The 18,440-nt window shown below is 36.7% G+C and overlaps 2 non-coding genes across 2 annotated transcripts; both read left to right on the forward strand.

The window, feature by feature from the left end:
* Window positions 1-17,976: 17,976 nt before the first annotated feature.
* Trnav-cac lies at window positions 17,977-18,049 on the forward strand. Its single transcript has one exon. It is a non-coding gene; the product is annotated as a tRNA-Val (tRNA).
* Window positions 18,050-18,274: 225 nt separating this feature from the next.
* On the forward strand, window positions 18,275-18,347 carry Trnak-cuu. Its single transcript has one exon. It is a non-coding gene; the product is annotated as a tRNA-Lys (tRNA).
* The last annotated feature ends 93 nt before the right edge of the window (window positions 18,348-18,440 follow it).

The raw sequence follows: 18,440 nt of genomic DNA on the forward strand, positions 1-18,440 counted from the left end.
AATCTTTGGTCCAGCAAGCACGCATTTTATGTCGTTCCTAATAGAGTCCAATCTAACTTCATTCCAAGCATTTTTCAAGCGATGAAATATTTACAGAATTGACCAGTATTTTATGGGATTCCGAACAATTTTATGGAAAGGTTAAACAAATAATTAGATTGAGTTTGGGTTTATCCAAAATGAAAATGCCATGAATGAGGGAATTCCTCAATCTGTGAATTTCTATAAAGTCATTGCTCACACTTATCCAGAATTCATAAATTCTCTTCCTGCGATAAACAAATATTTTAGTTTATTAAATCTATGCTTAAACATTTTTAATGTTTCTATAATCAGATAAACATGGACAAATACAGGTTTTTTTATTTGGAACATCATATCAATGGTATTTAGTCTCCTTTCTGGAATTCTTTCAATACCGAAAACAATCTAGATTAATAGGATGCGAATGAGTACGCAGTAGTCGGGATTTGGCTCAATGCTGTCCGTAGGTAAAGAGCGATATCACTACTACTGCCACAGCACTAAAAGTAGATTGATTAAACGAAAAACTTGAGAAAAACTACTTTGAATTTGATGTTGAGATGAAAAATGAAAAAGTAGAGCAATTCATACACATACTAAGCATAAGCTTTAAAAATAATGCAAATATTTGGCCTACCTTGCATGGTTTTCGAACACGACCAAAGGTTCCACCAAGGCACCGGTTCAGTGACCATTCATCATCTTTCTAAACAATGTAAAATGAGCCTGTCAAATAAAGCATTTTTTAAGTGACTGGAAAAGTTGTAAAAAAAACAAAAAAAAACAATTATCTTTCCAAACTCCTTTATTTTAAAAGCCAAATACTTTTCCACTTATTTCCCCACCGCATGGCCAACGCGCGGTGCTGATTCGTCTGTCAATGGGAAATGTCACCTGCAGGGGATCATGTACGTTTCACTGATCACAGTAGTTATTGTTAACACGTTGAAACAGTTTTCTTCATCGGCTGATAAGAGGCGAAAATAAGTTTCACCGTGTCATAGTCTTAAATAATAGATGAATATTGACAACAAACATTAAGAGCAGAGCATAATTCTCCACAACTCGTCACTCGTGAATCAGCAATAAAACAAGTGCCGATGTAAACAAGGCCTTGTGGACTGGGCTGGGTAGTGGATAAGTGCCAGCTCCCCCTAGGGCTGAAAACCACAAACAGTTTGTTTTATTTTGGTGGGCTTCATAGAGGATTGCAATTGTCTGGCAAATCTGTTTTCCTTTTTCAACTCTACCCTTCAGGCTTCCGCCAAAATAAAACGCCCATCGTGAAATATTTACTCTCAATTGAATAAAAAGAAAAACAAATTTCGATAAAGGATTTCGAGCAATGAAACTGACCCAGTGCCATGAACTTTTCAGTTTTCCTTCCTTTGCAGCTTCCGCATGTTCCTGAGAGCGAAGCGAATTTTCCAACGGCGTTCTCGACTATATGCGGAGTACGTCCGTCTGCGGGCCACGCTTTCTTCCCTGTAAGTTAATTTTAAAAAATGCCGTTTGTTAGTTGATGAATAGACCTACTTGACGGTGGAACACTAAGATAAAGTTTAAAAAAATTATGTTAAACAAAACTGCAGAATATACACATGGAGGTGGAGGAATGACACATCTTCTCATCCTAGTTCAATGGAAATGGAATGAAGACGTTTATATGTTTGAATTATTTTGTCTACATCTCCAATATCCGGAAAAGGTCAACACACGAAAAATCCTGTTAGACAAGAAAAAATATTTATGCAGAGAAGGAAAGCCTCTGTGGTTGTGTCTCTAGTCTCTGGGCTGTGCATAGCCCCTTGAAAATTCAAACGATTTCTTTTGTTTCCTTTGTCATACTGGTTGTTATTTGTTACTTTCCGTAATTTAATAAATGCGAGGTTAAAAATAAATGAGCTTCATTTAACGGTGGATGGAAAAACCGACGCTTTCTACTGTGGAGCCCTTGTGTGTAGCAACCTATGTTTTAGAACCACTTATGAAATTAACGTTAAGCAGGCTGTCAATAGAAAAGGGAAATGTATAATTATTTAGCTTTATTGTTAGTATTTTCACAGTAAATTCGCTGTCCACGAAAAAACGGAACATTACGGAAATTTCACAAATGCGATTCAGAAAGCAGTGACGTGCTGTACTTCCGGATCCGGAAGATCTGAGGAAGTACCTGATACTTCATCGAGCAGCGAATTTACCTCCCTCTTAAAAACATTAAGAATAAATAGCGACTATAATTTAATCACGCAATAATTTGAAATGGCAAAATCTATAAACAAATACAGTATGGAAATACAACACGCAATTAACCTCCGCAAAAATAATTTTTTTAAATCTGCGCACCGAATACTGCTTGATATTGCTCGTTGTCAGAAAATTAATCAATTATTCACGCTTATTAATTGCTTTGAATAAAAATCTGAAAGTTTTACGCGGCGGACGGGAAGTGAAAACCAGTCAGCAAGATGATTTTGCAATGTTAGCAATCGCACTGTTGACTACAATCGCACGGGAATTACATTTTGAGATTGATTTATTACTAATTAAGTTACGACAACAATGTTAAAACAATGAACTATATTATTCTTTAAATAAAAAGTCAAAATATTCTGGTTCTCGTCCAATTGAAAGGTACCCGGTGCGAGTGTCTTCGTTCATGGACTGATAGTGACGCTATTAGTTAGTTGCAGAGAAACACTTTCTTTTTTCATTTTATTTCAACCCAATTCGGATAATGAGTGCTCACAAGACTATAACCTAGCTGACATTTCAAAACCTTGTTACAGGAGTTAGCGTCTGAAATGGGTTGGCTAATTCCTAGCACCATCACATTGTAAAGAACTGGACTCAAAAATCCAGAAAATAAATACATCTTCGCTTACTAATCACCGATAGCTAAGTAAAATTAAAATATTCTACGAACTATGTGTAAGAAAAGAGACTCCGTCGAAAACAACTTGAGTTTTCGGCACACTATCAATGCAGTAATAAAGTTCACTGTCAACCTTCGATATAAAACTCGTGGATGACTAGAGTTACTTTTACCAGAGGCGGGACTGGAAGAAATAACTGAGATTGTCGTCCGCTTTTAGAATCGAATCAAGATCATCAAAATAAAAGATAGTCCTGATCGGTATAAATAGTGTCAGCTAAACAAGCAACCGGCAATCAGCCGGTGGTTGATATTCAATAAAGCACGCCCAAACAACCGTCTAGGATGTCAATTCTTGCCTTCTTCTTGTCAAAGCTCGCCCACCACACCCCACACCACGGGTGTTTGTTACTTGAAAGAAAAAAGTGATTCGACCAAAATTCACGAGATGCAGCAATGGTAAATAGCTAACAAATCGGAAAAAATTGAAACCACTTAGAGCATCCCAGGTTCAAGAACAAAAGTAATGTAAGCATAACTAAAAAAAAAGTTAACAAATAATTCTATAATTACAAACCACGACCACCACCCGACCAGCTCTTAACAAGCTTTTTGCTGAACTCTAAAAAAATTCTGTTTCTAAAAGATAATACGACCAAATAGATAGTGTTTATAAAGTATATGGAATTCTATTGAGATTACTTACTTAAGAGTAAGACTACAATAAAAAACAGGCATCTGCAGCTGGTTACGATGCGAAACAATAGAGGAACTGAGAAGGCGGTTCACGGAAGTCATCAGCTCAGTAAATTGCTTCTTCTTGTATTGTTTATCAACAACTCTGCACATTGACTGGATGAATAATGAACCTATGCCAAAAATAAAACCCTAACACAGATTGCAACAATAAACTTAAATTAAAGAAATCGCGGTTTACTGTTCTGCTAAGCTCTTACCAGAGTCCCCATTCCTAATTGCCTGAAGTTCCTTGGGTTGACACGCCCATGCCAGGAAAAATGCTGATGTGGTGGGAAAGGCGCTGCGTACAACCACGTCCTGATTCACCCCGCTTCTACTTGGTGGTTTGGAAGCGATAAACGGTGGAGTGGCTGAGCCACAGTATACATAACTGTTTAAAACGGTGAATAAAACGTTCAATATAATTTTCAAATGTCCAATGTTTAAAAAATTACTCTCATTAAGACGCTCTCTTCAACAGACGTCGAGGAAAACAATTTTTGGTTTCCATCACAGCCCAGGGAATTTTTTGCCAGAAAATTCTGAACAAATATCGTTTATGTCTTTTTCGCCGCTATCGGCAGTTAAAAATCTAAAGCGTGTTTAAAGCGTCTATGTGACATTATAGCAATGACCAAGTGATCAAATAGATTCCAGTCAATGTCCTGGAGACTGTCGATCTTTTTGATCTCTTGGTCATAGGCAAGATCTCTTTTTAATACAACTGTGACGCCTAAACTTATGAATGTGAAATCCAGTGCATTGACATCTTTTTCAGATCCTGTTCGAGTTTTGTCTAACTAAAATGTCCTGCAATTAGTTTTACATGTTACACAAAGTAGTATACCTTTCAATTTTGCACGCAGTTTCCGATTTTCCTCTTGAACCATGGCGATGTTTTGCTCTTGTCCTGACCGGGGGATTGGCCCTTGAATTGGTGGAAGCAATTGCCGATTTCCTTTTGAAGAATGGCGATGTTTGCTCTTGTTCTGGGGGTTTAGACTTTGAATTAGTGAAAGCAGTTGCTGATTTTCATTTAAGAGGATGGAGATATTATTTTGCTCTGGTTTTTGCTGGGTCTGCACACCTCAATCTTTAAACTTTATTTTTATTGAATTTCAACGAGTTTGTTAAACTAAATAAAAATATTTATTATATTAAAATTGATCCTGCAACAATCCTTGGCTTTTCGAAAACGGAACTGTAATTTTTGGTAAGGGCTTTATTTGCGTAACGTAAATTTCTTTGCAAAATTGTTTCATCAATTGACCCCATCGGTTTAAATGGCATTAAAAAAAGATCAAAAATCACTTCTAGCAGACTTCAAACCAAAAAAGCTATTGCAAGCATATGGTTTTGTTCCAAGATAAGCATGGAGATCACTTCTGCTGATAGAATATGAACAGAATCGAAGCAGAAAATGATGAAATTAAATTTTATATCCGGTTCTTTAAGCTGTTTTGCAGATTCCTCCGTTAATACGGGTCTCTTTATATTTGAAATTCTGTTTTTTAAACCTTCTTACTATCTTTGAGAACAAAAGCAACGTAAACAGTTTTGGAGGTAAAAATTTTTCTTTTTAAGATTATGGCGTGTACTACAACCAAGTTACTTTTCAAATTAATAAACCGTCACAACTTCCCAACACCGCAATGCCGACATAAGTAAAATCTCAATTACCAAAACCACGATTTCGACACAAGTTCAAATTCCGACGTGCCAACTTCCGCCATTCGGCAGTATAAAAACTCCCGTGTTTTCCTCCAGCAGGGCTGGCTCGTTCGAGCAAGACCACACTGGCAATCCCTCTTAAGTATTCAGTAGTAACTTGTGTCTTGATACTTCTTCTCTACTATCCCGTCGTTACTGAAATACATTATAGTAATCCTCAATCCAAATTCGTGCACCAATTTCATACGAGTAAAGTAAGGCACAGAACAAACCTTACAATATTTTAAAATATATTTCTATTTCACTTTCAGAAGAACGGGAAAAATTCACTTGAGTCGTATACCAGGTATATACTAAACGGCCTAAGCTCCTACTAGTTAGTGTCTGCAAGCGGTCAGTTGAAATAAGCATCTATTTTTTAATATGATCAACTCATTATCAAAATTTTCGAATTGTTACTCTTCTTAAATCAAGCTAAAAACAACTTGTTTCTTTTTTTGCTTCTTTTCTTCCCTGGTTTCAAATTGTTTTTCCTACCCCGAAATGAGCAAGACGCGTAATTATAAAAAATACTTTAAATACTTTTACTGTTAAAAAATAAACGAAATACCAATTCTTTAGTAGTAATTATGGCTTCAAAATGCATAGTTAACAGCTGTGACTCGTGAGTCCCAAAAAGGTTATCACAAACAGGCCTATTTTACAGAATGCCTTCGGATAAGAAATAATGCAATTGTGAGTGTCTATTATCGAAGTTATTCCGGATTATGACCACTTATAGAAAACATTGTCAATTAAATAATGCGGTAGTAGGTGGAAAGCATTTTGGTGCTGAAAGTTTCCGTATAGCCATTCTGTGTATGAAAACCTCAAACTACTATCAATATCAATTGTCTTCGCTAATCAGGAATAGTAATCCTTCCTTTGCCTAAAACACTCCCTAGCTCGGCTCTATCTCGGCTCACCGAAAAGGGATGGTATTACAAATATCGTCAAGGAAGCAATGGGAGCAAAAATAGAAGAGCTGGGAGGAGGACTTAGGTTCCGTGAGTCTTATTTGAAGTTGAAATGAAACCAAATGAGACTTACGTTAGACATGCGACAAGCTGGGGGCAATTGGTTATCAATGGCCAATTATTATCTGCATATCTGTTTCTTCGTATTCGAGGTTTTTTACTGGAAAAAATTACGGAACGACTGCTTGTTATTCTGATTACAACATAAACAATTGAATTGTACATTTGCAGCCAGGGGAAAAAAATTAAATAGATTACATTTTTCAAATCGATAAAATGTGCACAGATATACATAAATGTACCCTTTTTAAGGGTGTGCGACGTTCAGGCCCAGTCATTCAGGCCCACGTCTTTCAGGCCCACTTTTTCTTTGGGGGGGGGGGGGTGGCCTGAACGTCGCAAAAATTGGGCATGGAATCCGGACTAGAAAGTCATTCAGGCCAAATATTTTCTTTTTTTATATTGGGCCGTTGTAAAAACGTTGTAAAATGTCTGAAAAAAATATTTTCCTAAATGGAGTTACTCGGTAGCCCCTGTTACAGAGATTTATGCAAACAACATTAAATTGGCTGCCTTCATTTATAAAATTGATTCATCAGTAAGAAACATTAATAGTTTTAGATGAGATCAAGTAAAGGAATATTAGTCAAGGAATGCTTATCAAGGCAAAAAATTTAAAAATTGTATTATTAATATTGTAAAATTCAAACTTGGTTGGAAAGTCCATTGAATTATATTGTCAACATAAATTGTATCCTGGCATTGTATAACCAGGTTGTTTTGATTGCTTTCCTATTTGTACTCTTCTTTCTCTTCTTTCTTATGCATTCAGACCAGTAATCACAGCAAAGAACGGGGATTTTCTAAAAGTGGGATGGATGATGGTACGGAACCACTACCGTCGGGCAGTAACGACGTAACGCGAGTCGTAAACTGCAGAATGATAAAGAATTTGGGCTAGTGAATATCAATTAAACATAAGATGTTTTATATTGTTTTAACTTTTGCTTAATAAAGAACATACCGAGGTCTATGTAGATCGTTCGCCGTTAGCTGGCAGTGAAATTTCGATTATTTTCCAATCGCAATAATATCCGGGTTGTTTCAATAACCAGAGTTTACACTGATGTATATTTTTCAGAGAAGGAATTCAAGCTTTATTAATTGTTCAATAATCCTAAAATTATAATGTAATTGTCAGCTAAATGGTTAACAGGGGTCTTATATTTTATACTTTATTTCGTGTTCCTTTTAGAATTTGAATTTACAAGAGATTTCAAGTTTGAGGTATTTCTTCTTGTATTTTTATTAATAATGCTTGGAACTGCTGCTAACAACAACAAAAAATTAATTTGCCACTTGAGTATCAATTGCGGCTATGACACCTTCCAGTATCTCTTTCCTTGGGGTATAGAAATGAGTACAAAATAATTCAATTAAAATTGTCTTTGATTAGATCCTAACAGGACCCTATTGGTCCCACTTGATCCTGGAGCTCTTCCGATGCACATTGAACTTCCGGCAGACGTACTCGTCATCATTTCTCCACCCCATCTAGGGTACCCGTTTGCCCCATGGATCCATCCTCAGTTTTCAGTAACTGATTGACAAAAGCCTTCAGTCTAGAACTGTTCATTAACCGTACAAATAAGTCGTCAGGCGAGTTCTACTCTTCATGCCCAAGTGTCGATCCATTACCTCCGCGTCTGCAGAGCGAACCCAACTGCTCCAGACGGTGACCGTCAATAAAAAAAAGCAACAATCGATCCCAGACAGCAGTACAGTAAGTCCAGGGATTTGATTTGATTCAAAACACTGGGCTCCGTGGTTTTAGTTTTGGGCGGCAAAATGGATCAGTTGGTGGTTCTATGATGAATCAGAGCCAATTTGGGATTGGATATGCCGCTAATGAATATGCAACCGAACCTGCATCAGATCCCATTTCTGAGTACCATTTTCTTACTTTTTTTCAGGCAATGTTAGATCGCAAGGACCTCATAACCACTAAACACAGCTATCGACCAGTGTGCCTGAATCGATAACGAGTCCAAGGCCTGGTATGATTCTTAACGAACGGCACTGCAGGCGTAGCCATGCCTTCACCTCGGTCCGCTGCAGGTCTTAATTTCTTTGCTGATGGCCAGCTGATGGCTCTCCCCAATCCCAACAACGGTGGCAGAGACCGGTTGATGAACCACCGAATACCAGTACGCCACCAGCTGAACCATGACTGCATGTCTCTCCCAGAATAGTAACCTCATGTATGCAAGGCAACCTCAACCTGGTAATTAATCTAATAGAATCATTTTATGGTGTGCAGTTTTTTCAATAACTTTTCGTGTTGTAAATGGCGTGTCTTCTTGGCCGTCAGCGGCAATCATTCAACCAGAAGTAGCACGGTGATAAGTAACCGAACAAGCAGCGGCAGCAGCAGAAAGAACCTTATTTTCTGTCCGTTTTCCGAATATGATTGGCGGGGGGGGGATAGCGGAGTTATTATTTCAATCAATATAATAATTGTTTTAGGAATAATAGTTAACGAACTCTAAATTGTACGTGGCTTAACAAACGTAATCGTTGTCAAGCCAACTTGTCGCGTCATCACGCCCATTGAATTGACAGTTGCCACATCGAGATCCACATCCACATCCAATCGAATTTTCAACATTGAAAATGGCGGATTAAACCTCTGATGCATCCACTGGAAACTCTTTGGATGCCATTGAAAACAATAATGTCTTATCCCACTACTCTTTAAACATATGCTTTTCCACAAAAAATTATAAGAATAATTCTGAAATGGAATTGGGCACTCAAATCTTGGCTGATGATGCTAAAGGAATGAGTAATAAAGCAAACATTATTTGTTTGGTCAAATCTATGCCAACAAGCCCAAAAAATTCAGTTGCTACCAGGGGGTAAAACATCAAAAATCGTCATTAAGGTGATCTAAAGGGTGTCGAAGAAGTGACTGAGCGTAACACTCAGAAAACAAAACAAATAATCAAACCCAAAATAAAGGCAGTTGATCGAATAACAAAAATTAATTGTGGTGGGCACATGTAAAAAATCAGCATACGTTTACTTCTAATTTATGTTGATGTATGTCTACGTAATCCAGTTGAAAATACTCCAAGTCCAGTAATGTCATTAACTGACTATTATGTGATACTGTGTCTTGGAGAAAACTGAGTCTCAAGTCTCTAGTCCACAAGGATTCCTGGAATCTGATTTAGATATTGGAGAAAATTTTATCTTGTGCAAAATGAAACCCCTACTTCACAAATATGCAACAAAAGACTGGCTGTTGGCCTTGATACATAGGGGAAGTGGAAGATCCCAAATTTCACTAGGATGTGTTAGAAAAACACGCGAAGAACTTACGTAATTACATTTTCCAGCAGGAAAGCAAAGTTGGTTTCCAGGTAAATTTACATTTGGAAATTTCATTATTCAGAATTTCATTAATTTATCTCTTTTTTCGAGAATATCTGTCAAAAGATATCTGCTTATTTGGGAAGTAAACGTCGTGAAAACTGATTTTACAAAAGTACTACAGAGGGTCGTCCCTCGCAACACCAAGATATTAAGGTTAATGCCGATGGCCATGGAAGAAGAACGACAGTAGCTGATGAACAATGTAATAATATACTGCCATAGGTAGTGCATGTTACTCACTTTTTTCTGGATTTTTTAGTGGATTAAGTTTCTTACGAAGAAAATGTGAACAAAATGATGGAGTTTATCACTTTTTTAAATCGGGAAATCGGAAACTTTTGGTGGCCGTCGTAAACAATTCGCAGAATGTGTTCTTTTTACAGTTGTCCAGGACATTGTTAAAAGTGTGTGTCCCCTGCTTCGGTTTCAGCCATTTGTAAGTAGGCAAAAAAATTGGCACTTGATTTATTTTGATTTATTTGAACAATGTGTGCATTTCTTCAGTTAAATAAAGAATTTAAAGGAATTTTGGGATGGAGGAATTGGGATGTGAAAATGATCTCATCAGATAACGGGAAGAAATCTTTAGCTAAAATTGTCTAGAGTTGTTGTCTTTACTAATCATACAGGGTATAAGAAAAAAGAATGCAAATCTTTATTTCATTGATTGCAGAGTAGTAAGTTGTGGTGTTATCGTTTTCTATAGTGGTTCAAGGTTGCCATCTTGGACAGGCGTTTTCCACCTTTAGTGCAACCACAACTACAAAGTATTGGCATTTTTGGGTTCTTTCATAAAGAATATTTATAATTTTCAAATCTTTGACTGGGAATATGAAAATGATATAATTTTCATGTCATGTAAATAAGATATTTTCTATACTATACCTACCGAAAGTCTTTGGAAGCGCGAGAGAACCCTATGCAATAACAATGTTTTTGCAGTCCTCTCCGTGATATATTTTTCAACAAACGATTGGATATCCATTTTGGTCATCCATCTTACGTAAAATCTCCCTCTTGATGTCACTAGTTTCTACGTTAACATGTCACGTCTGTGGGATATCCATTGTGGACGTAATCTGAGGGGTCGAATGCTGCTGAACCTCTGACTTGACTAAGTGTGAAACTTGACTTTCGGTGACTTGAGTCAAGTGCAAGTGAATTCAAGTTTTCTTTCGGAAACCCAAATTTTTCAGCTCAAGTTTAAGTCTCGTTTTGAACCAAAAAATGTAAGATACTTGACTCGACTTTCAATAAGTTTTTTACCCGACTTGATTTAGGTAAATACTTTATCTAAGTTGTAGGCTCTTAACCGATGCGAAAACGACACCTGCTACTTTCGACACTGGCTACCCCGACACTGGCTACCCCACACTGGGTACCCATACGGCCGACACTGGCTACCCCGACACTGGCTACCCGAGACTGGCTACCCCCGATTTGCTACCCCTGGAACACGGTACTTACAGAATACTCCCCTGGCCTTGTGTGTTGTGCCTGGCTGATTATTGACTGTAACAAACAGTCTAAGACTTTTGGCATATGTCTGCCTTTTGTGATATATGCATCTTTCATACAATAGCCTATGCTTTAAATCTCTGATATAGAATAAATTTTTTGATAGTAGCGTAGAATTAAGTTTAAGAGGGATGCCCACGGTATTAAAAACCAGTGTTCTCGTCGGATTCGAACCTTGGCCATTTCAAACTATAAACAAACTTTAATTCAGTTATACAAGGTGCTATCCATTACACCTCAGATATTGTATTGATAGCTGTTTTTATTGTTGCACAACAGTAATTGTAACTGCACAACCAAAGGTAGATGGCGCTGGTGACTGTCCCGCATTCGGATCTTTGTCCCATATTTTTATCGGTGTCCTGACTTAGGAAGGTGTTCGGCCTATACCATAGCATGAGAAACGGCAATAGCCAAAAAAGTTTCCCGAATTAGGAACAATGCCCTACATGTTACATGAAACCTAAAAATACTTATTAATACCTTGATAGGTGAAAGGGAAACGATAAAACAAGTTACCAATGTGAGAAGATTATGCAACAGATTGATGTGATCTTTATTGCCAGTTTTCGTGGTTTGCCCCTTTTTTTGGGACCTGGTTCTGCTAAATCTTTATTGCAGATAAAGCAAACCCAATATGCTAGGCAGAGGAGAAAGCTGTTGTAAGTTGTCATCTCCTAAAGCAACATGACCAGTCATTTTTTATTTAAGCAAATAAATATGTTTTGTTCACAAACCTGTAAATTGTAAATTTTCCTGTGGGAGATCTTGAAAAGAAACTTGTGTAGGATTGGGTAATATTTCACCATGTCCATCACTTGGGACCTCTGAGGGCTCTGCAAAATTGCAAATCTCGTCTGTTGATTCATAAACATCATTCTTATCTGAAGAATTGATTTTTATCCTTTGCGTCAAGCTTTCGCTTTCGGAGTAGATCCAACTATTCAATATTTCATAAGATAAAGTATTATATTTAACTGGTAAATTGGATAAATGAAATAAAATACTTAATCATTCTTTTGAAGTAAGTGGATTTATTAGATTTTCTTTGCGAAGTAACAGTGTTATATGATTAGGTAAAGCTGGAATTGTTTGGGCCACTTTGGATGATCTGTCTTGATTTTCAACAAGCGATCCTTTCCAGTATTTAAAGAGGGACGCATGAATCACCTCTCCCTTCCATATTCCTCCAACCCTTTCCGTACTCTTAAACTCTTGCAACAAGGAAAATAGAATAGTTGATTCAACATGGGTTCTGGCGATGGCAGGCATGATATCCTGGAGAGCCCAAAACGCAATTTTACAGGAATCCACGTTCTGTTTTGGAAATAATGTTGGATTGGCTTGAACTGTTTTTTTTTTTCTGGAGTAATCTGCGACCCTATTTTACTCAATTAAATTATATGTCACCATAACTATAGTTAAATGATATAGTGTACTACCTGGGTGAAAGTTAGCTATATCCTTCCATACATACCAAACGGAAAAAAGTGTGTTAATACCAGTTATGTGTGTTTTAATTGTATTATTATATATAGATACGTTATGGAAAATCTTTTGGTTTCACCGCTCGCTTAAAAGTTCCCGTTCGTTCCTGTTCGTCTAGATGGTGATGAATATTTTTTTCTGGATCAAACCGACATTGACAGCATTTTGTAGCGAAGGATATGCAGTTGGTCCCTATGCTCAATTATGTCCTGATTCATGAACAGCTATCTGTATAATCCGCGTTGTATAATTGCTGGTGAAACCGGTAAGTCTTTCCATTAAATAAAAAAAAAAACAAATTGCTTTTACTTTTGAAGTTTCATGAAATTCCCTTTTCTTAACACAGGCTTTTATCAAATGGAACACGAAATTTCTTTTATTATGTTCGTAACACACCAAGAAAATTTTTTTGTAGAAAGTCGTACACAAGAAGGTACTGCGTGTTTTCCATTGCCACCACATCGCACTTGTTCGCACTGGGCCAAACGAGGTACAATGAATTTCACCAAGTCATCAACGATTTTGCTTGTGGTCCATGATTGAGGAAATATTCTTCTGAAGAAAAAGAATAAAGTTCACTTTCTAGATTTCAGCCTTCACCAGGATATTTTAAACAACCTCTGTCTGAAGAAAAAGGTCACTTTGCAAAGATCAAGGTTAAATTCATATTGATAACGAATAATTACCAAGATTCTTATAATATTGCAGACTATGCAGAAATGGTCATGTTGACAATTTAAAACTTAAATAGTACATAACCAGTAATGTGAATTGGGATCGCTGGATAGGAAAACCTTAGTAAAAGGGAATATGGTCTAATTTTACAAAATAGTTTGTTAGATTTAACGAAATTCAGATATTTACAAACCTGTGGAAGAATTTAAGCTTCCCAATAAATATAAATTAACTGCATTCTTTTTATTCAAGATTTCTCTATCCCTTAATTTCGTGCATTTAGGTTTTCTTTGTTCATTATTAGGGCATTTCCTTTCTTTAGAACAGTCTCGTTTGCAAAGGCCTATTACAACTAATGGTCAATCGAGTTATATTAATTCTTTCAATCGCACTCATGCAGTGACCGGATAGCGGGATGACCATTGCTACCACAGTAATTCCGTACGGAAACATAAAAACATTCGAAGTTATCCGTGGAGAAACGTCTTGTGAGAACGAACTGAAGTCCACCATGTAGAAGAAACTTTATACCGTTTGCTGCAGAGCGGGAAGTCTTTGCTTCTAGTGTTTCTTTAGTAAAACATTCCATAGCATTTTTCTTTTGTTTATTCCACTTATGCCGGATATCCGGTATTTCCTAGTCGAGTTCATATAATCGTTTGTCGCTTTCATCCGAAAATGGTTGCTTGGGCTTCCCTCTGCCAAAAATGCTGACTGAGGTTGCAGATGTCGTGGTAGTTGTATCATTTTCAAAATAATTCAAGGAAATTTACGAGTGGTTCTACTTACTCAAAAACTCAATTCCTTGAAAACATGCATACTTCGCAATGCTGGAACAATCTCCGGTCTGAAAATATCCCTCGCATATGCAACTTTCATACTATCAAAATTTGTCGGATCAACATGTCTTCTGGTGAAGTCTACATAGAGAAATCCATCATTCATTGTGTTCGCAAACAGTACCTATATCAAGAAAAATAAATTAACTCCCCATTCCATTTCAGGAGGCGGTATATCATCTGGTTTCTGACATTTTTAAGAATGCGTCTGTGATCAAATGATACACACTAAAATCTAGTGAGATCCACCAGATTGGTGACTTTATATAGTCTCGTCAATCTGTTGCTCTTCTCAAAAGCTTAAACAGTTTTACATTGACTTTTGCGTTATCTCCAACAATTCTGTAAACTTTAAATCCATTTTCTTTCAAATTTTATAACGTGAATTGACAGGAAAAACTTATGATGTCTTCCGGTTAGTCTCGCAACTTGTCAACAGCCAACCAGAGCGGAAAATATCTTCGTTCAACCGGTTACGAAGAAGTTCAGAAGACTGTTCGCTAGAACGGGTGGTCCACCAGGATTCACTGCAAAGTCGTCGTGGGTGAATGCTGCATTTTTCTTAATGTTTCCTCCATCTTCATCTCTTTCGTGACCTACGATCTTCGTGACCCAGTTTCTTCCGGTTCCTCATCGTTATCATCTATTTCTTCTTCGCATTCTTTGTTGGTTGAGGTGTTTGTAATCTTCATTCATAGAGACGTCACCAAAGTCGACTTCACCCACAAACTGCTGTCTTGATTGTATCCAGAGAAAAATTGATTTAAAGGCCATTAAATCAACCTCAAAGATAATTCGTTTTTCTTGATCTGTTAGTTCATCCGCAATCAATTTTAGTCATGCCAAGTTGACGTTTGTTATTCTGACTGCGCTCTTGGTTGTTCCGGTCTAGCTTATAATTGTGTTTTTGCAGGGAAAGGAAAGTAGGTTATGCCCTCTGATAAACCTGAGTTGGACTTCTTCCTTGGTCCAGTTGACAGCGTTACGTAAAGTAAATGTCATATTTGAGGGTAACCTATTCGCTTGGTTTTTTTGTTAAATTTAATTTTTTTAAATGTAATGTTGTGTTACACAACCAGTGCACCGTCGTTTCTTACATTGAAGTGACATCTAGATAACCTGTCTACTATAGGGTGCGTTTTTCATGAAAGAAATTCCCTAACTTATTTCAGACAAGATGAAACACTGAACACTTAATTTTCTCCAAACTAAAAAACATTTTCAGATAACCAACTTTATCAGAGTCCCCATTTTTTCAGGGTCCAAAACTGTCCTAGAGTTTTTAACAAGTTTCTTTTTTTCGTATATAATTAACACGTAAGAAAATCTAGATTTTACATCGTTCTATGTATATCTAATTGACATAACAACGAATATATTGTAGAAAATATTTCTTACGTAAAAAATGCACTGAAATCTAATTAAAACAGTACCAGCAACTGTAATGTACTATTTCCATTCATAGTACAAAGCGTTTACATCTATAATATGTTAACGAAAAACGCAATGTTTATCGAAGTAACACGAAAAACAGTCAGTGAGATATAACGGTGCCGACAGGGGAATATATTCATTGACAATATCTTGATGGTTTCGGGGTTTTATTGAAATTTAGAAGCTAAATAAATAATAAATTGCTTTAATTTAATTTAGGAGTCTCAAATTGTCTATTTGGCTCAATAAAAATGCTTTTTTTTTCATGTCCTTCAGAATGATTTTCGTTTTCTGCTTAAAAACTTCTATTAATGATTATAAAGCTGATTTCGTACGCTTTTCAGAATTATAGACATTGATCGTTTTTAATCCAACAACATGTTTCAATTTGTTATTCAACTCTTTTTAAAAACTCTGCACTCTATGATGAAGTTTTTTCACAACCGTTAGGTTATGGAGTAATGGATCCTTGGGAAGCTTTTTTTTTGGAAGACTTCAATGTATTTTTCTTCGATTGAGGATCGGGGATTTCTTCAGATTGATTGGAAATTTCAACTTTCTTATATCTTTCAATTTGCAACAAATAACAAAAATTCAGTAAGTCATCGTTCGAAAAACCAGCAACTCTGTTTGAAATTTTATAGTTCAAATATCGCATTAGGTATCATATCCAAATCATCTAATTAACGTGAAATACCTTAATGGTGAAATTTAGTATAATCGAGAAAGCACCGAGAACATTGAAAACTGATTAGTTTATTAAGAACTGTAACTGATTGTTCAAAAGAAACAACTTTTTCTTCGAATAACGCATGTAGCAGCAATAGTACTGAAGTTCGCCGTGGGTTGAACAGTGGAATCGGTCCAATCAGAAATCTGTTCAGTTGCAGCATGAAAATGGAATTGCTTAGTTGTAATAGTTGATTGGATATTCACTGTTGAAACTGGTCGCATCTGATAATCAATGTAGATAGATCTTTTGGCTGAAAGAAAAAACAAAAGAGTTAATACTGTGATGCTTTCTTAGGTTCATGTTGTTAAGATTCAATTCAATAGACAAAGCTTAACAGCCACAAAATACCTGAGATGACTGCATTTTTTGAGGACCAGAGAACAAGAACAAGTATACAAGATGAGATAAGACAGAGAGACAGGATAGACGACGTTGAAATGTTATAGAACGACAAAGAGACGATCTTGGTGAGTAGACGAAAGAGAGGTTGGTTTGCATGAATGACGCTAGATGTCATGAAACTTAACACATGTTTCTTGTAGTAACTGCATATGGTGGACAGACGCTGTAATGTCCCCAGCATATTAAAAATAAAGTATATGTAACACTCAAACAATCTTATCTGGTCAGTTAAGTTCTGGCACAAAATATCTGTAAGATTGTTGTGTTATTTTAGTGTAGGGATGAGCTATTGCTTCAAAACGACTATCACTATTTATATTTTGCAATACAGAAAATGCAGTAGTTATAATATGAATGACATGTAATAAAAGTTAAAGGCTTACAGAGCATTTTCGTTGCAGCACATTTCCACGAAAGGTAAGAGGCTGCTTCTGTTGAGATATTGTTGTCGAGAACCAATTTTTAGTTTATTTTTAGATGTTTTTTTAATATTCATACCACTGGATTCATACCACTGGTGTATTTCTATTGTAAATAAAAAAAAAAACTGGTTTCACGCTAAGAAACGAACGCAACGTTCCTTTAAGCCGATTTCTAATTTAGTTAAACTAATCTGTACATACACCATGGAACGTCCGAAATTTGAGAACATAGGAATTTGAACGTTTGGATACGCTACCAATGAACAGAGTCCTCACAAGATGCCCAGGTTATGAATTATGTTTAACACTAAATTTATTGGGTATATAAGGCCCAACAGTTAAAGTAGTCCATATACCTGCATAAATATCGGTTGGGACAGCTGAAAGACGAGTTCCAAAACAACGTTAGTTCCATTTGTTTGGCTGGCATTCATTGAATGGAATTCAATTCATCCTTCCATTGTATAACAGTTTTAACCTGCTGGATCAAACGAGAAATCTTGACCAGAAAAAAGAAAGCATTCGAAAGCTGGCTGAAATTAAGGGTCGCCATAAAGAAATGAGACCGAAAATGACAGCAGACGTTGCGACAGCAATGAGGAATTCCATCATCATCTCATCGAACATCCGATCCCTTCAGCAGATACATTACATTTTTTTTAGTAAGGCCAACGCTAATAAAATGTTGCAGAAACATTGTGGGGCTTCCATAGTGTAGAGGTTATCACGTCGGCTTCACACGCTGAAGGTCCTCAGTTCGATCCTGAGTGGAAGCATCCCTATAACGTTAGGAAAAAGTAATCGTAAGAGAAAATGGAATGAAAATAATAACTTGTAATGTATCTTATCTAGACGACAACTAGACTAGAACAAAAAGACATCTGGAAACTACACACAGACAACAAACCAATCATAGCAAAAGTTATCTCACGGTTCCTGGAAAGGAAAAAATGTCGTCATTAAGACTTGGTTCATTACATTGGAATAGAGCGCAATAGTTAGCCTGGCTAGCTCAGTCGGTAGAGCATGAGACTCTTAATCTCAGGGTCGGGGGTTCGAGCCCCCCGTTGGGCGTCATGTCATATATTTGCAAATAAATGCAGATGAAAGTTAGAAGTTGGGAGACGATCGTTAGAATTTTGTAATCATTCCAGAATAATTCTATAG

Source organism: Daphnia pulex, chromosome 3, assembly GCF_021134715.1.
Source record: "Daphnia pulex isolate KAP4 chromosome 3, ASM2113471v1".
Lineage (NCBI taxonomy): Eukaryota > Metazoa > Arthropoda > Branchiopoda > Diplostraca > Daphniidae > Daphnia > Daphnia pulex.